This window comes from Pinus tabuliformis, chromosome 4_2, assembly GCF_031772625.1.
Source record: "Pinus tabuliformis cultivar Carrire ecotype Pingquan chromosome 4_2, CPIR1, whole genome shotgun sequence".
Lineage (NCBI taxonomy): Eukaryota > Viridiplantae > Streptophyta > Pinopsida > Pinales > Pinaceae > Pinus > Pinus tabuliformis.
The window spans coordinates 361,755,298-361,758,246 of NC_142304.1; positions in this window are offsets into that span (position 1 = coordinate 361,755,298).

Consider the following 2,949-nt stretch of genomic DNA (forward strand, 5'->3'; position numbering starts at 1 on the left):
AAGAGAAGAATAATATTAAGCTAACAAAGACAAATTGTAAAAGGACTTCACAAATTGTTATCTAGTCCCGAAGAATCACTCTACATCTCATTTCCCTAGATTCTTCAACATCCCAAACAATGGAATTTTAGTTTCCCAACATTTTGAAGAAAACCTTAAATGGGCTAAGAGTTTTGATGTAGATTGAGCCAAGAAGAAATGAAGAAGAGAGGAGTAGGAGCTTACAAATATTGAGAGGGGGATTCTTGTTGTTTTTTACTCTAGGGATGGGGGTTTTCTAAATGCTTAATCTAGAGATACATTGGTCTAATTGGAGTCACGTAGGAAGGCCATCATAGAGGCTCAATAAGCTATGTGGAGTTTTAAAATCAGAGCCATCTGGGTTGAAAAAGTGGATGAGAAAGCAAAATTCTTTCAAACATATGCTAAGGGAAGGAAGATGTGTAATATAATATGGAATCTTCAGGACAAGGAGGGCATGGAAGTCTCAAATTTCGAGGGCCTTTCTTGTCTTGGTCGTGGACATTTTTAGAAGCTATTGAAAGAGCTTGAAATTGCTATTATTGCTAAAGTAAACAAGGTTACCTAATTATTCCCAATGTTGGACATCTTATCCACTAAGGGTTATGGTGTGGAATGTGAATAATCGTTGGAGTCCAAGACACCACTTGGAATATGAAAACCAAGGGTAGGAAAAAAATGTATTAATATGTAAATCTTGTTAATATAATGTATCTCGTGATTATCTAGATTCTATCTACATTTTCATGTGTCTTTAACATGGTATCAGATCGGGCAAATTCTTTCCCTGCTCAATTTTGAGCTACTAGTTGTGTGGCCTTCTTCCTCACTGTGCACATGTCCATTAAGTTTTCAGCTAAATACTGACATGTTGCCTCTTCCCTGCTCAATGTAACTCTTTCTTTGACATCTCTACCCTATATGCACCCCTACTAGGTATAGTGCCGATAATATTCAGAAAGATACCTCTTCCAATCTACGTTTTTGGTATTCAGTGCTTGGTCTATGAAAGAATATAATCTCAATGGTCGTCCTGATATTTTTCGTCAATGTAACACAATATTCCTTTCTTTTGTATTTTCACCCTATTTCAATGTATGTTTCATTCATGAAGCTCCTAGGTTTTGTGTTTTGTCACAGACTCTTAGTTCTCCACAAGCATCTTATTGAATTTCCTCACGATTTTCCCTCAAATAATTTCGTTTTTGTAAAACTTCCAACATGGTCATTGGTAAGCATTGTTTAGAGATAAAATGAATGTGTATTTTTTTATGAGTGCTAGTGGTCACAATAAATATATGTAAACATCAAAAATTGCAAATTCCTTCGACCATTGTAGTTCCACAACCAATACTTCATGAACTCCCTAGACGTGAAAGTCAAATTTATTCACTTATATTTTATAGGCAGTTCATACATTTTCTTAGAAATTTACAGTGTTATCTATGCCACTGTTTAAACCCTAGGGATAACCTCTAGCTGGAAGGAGGTCGGTGCCTAGGATATCTATTCAAAACAAGTAAAAATATTTTATTTTGTAACTATAAACATGGTTGCTCATAGATGTTTCTTTAAAATGTAATGTAGTTACTACTATTGGAGAAAATGAGAAAACCCTCCAAGATGACCAAGATGTCTGAGTATAACTTACTAAAGTTTTAGTATGGAAGGAAAGAATACAAAGAAAAATATTTAATGTAGAGGGTTGTGACATAATCTTTACACAAAACCTTAGATGAAATAATGAAATATAAGGAGATGAAGTGATGAAAAATGTGGAGTGCAGTTTAAGGTTTAAATAAAATTTAAAGGTACTTTTTGTTATTCCCAAAGCATCAATAAGTTTGTTAATGGAAAATAACTAAAAGATTCATTACACGTTTCTCCATGGAAGAATGAAATAAAAATGACTTACAAAGACAAAAGAACATGCAATCATCAACACACATATGGAATCATCTGGAAAATTTTATTGCTTCTCCAAGAAAATTTGCACATTACACAATAAATTTTTTCTCTAGGCCAAAAATCAGAGCCCCAAAACTGGTCCCTTGGTCCTTGTTTAAAGAAAATTTTACATTGCGGGGAAGTTATGAAAACTATTAAATTCCCTAACGACTTTTGAACTATTCGGTTCTCTTAAAACATTCCAAAAAACTAAAACATTTCTGAACATGTTCAAAATTACAAAATACAATGGTTTTCAAAATTTCCAAAAATAAACTATTTGAAATCCTAGACTCCTATGCGTTTGATAATTCTAGCTCACTTATTGAAGCTCCGGGATCAACAACTTGGACATTCGATGGTGTGACCAAAATTGACATTTCTTCCAAAGTGCCAAATTAGGGTAGGCACTGCAACATTCTACTGTAGGCCATCCTCAAATTGGTCAACTTGGTGTAGTTGGGTTTATTAGTGAATAAGGTCTTGACTAACCACAACAGTTGAAAGTCTCTATGCAAGTAGTTGACAATTGTCTATCCCTTTAAGACCATTGTTTTCTCATGCAAGGAGTTGATTTTTCTCTTTGCTTCAACCAACAATATTTCATAATATTCCTAGGAGAGAAGGCTCCCTTGTTGATCCAAACATGTTGGAAGGTTGAATCCCTACTCTAATCCTCTTTTCAAAATTAGAATTGAAAGATGTTATAGTTCCTTTGACCTCCTCAAGCTTTTTTTCTACTTGCTTTCTACACAAGTTTCTTTCATCTATTTTATTTATCTCCAACACCACAATTGTCTTTTCTACAATGTTGACTGCTCTGAGTTCCTGGGAGGATTTGGTATTTAAGTAATTTATGATATTTTTTTTCCAGCTGGGCTCCTTATTGTACTTGATCCTTATTTGTATGAATAATGACTTCAGAGGCCTTGATCATAGTTTTTTCTTCAACTTTGACAACCATATGATCCGAGACAACTC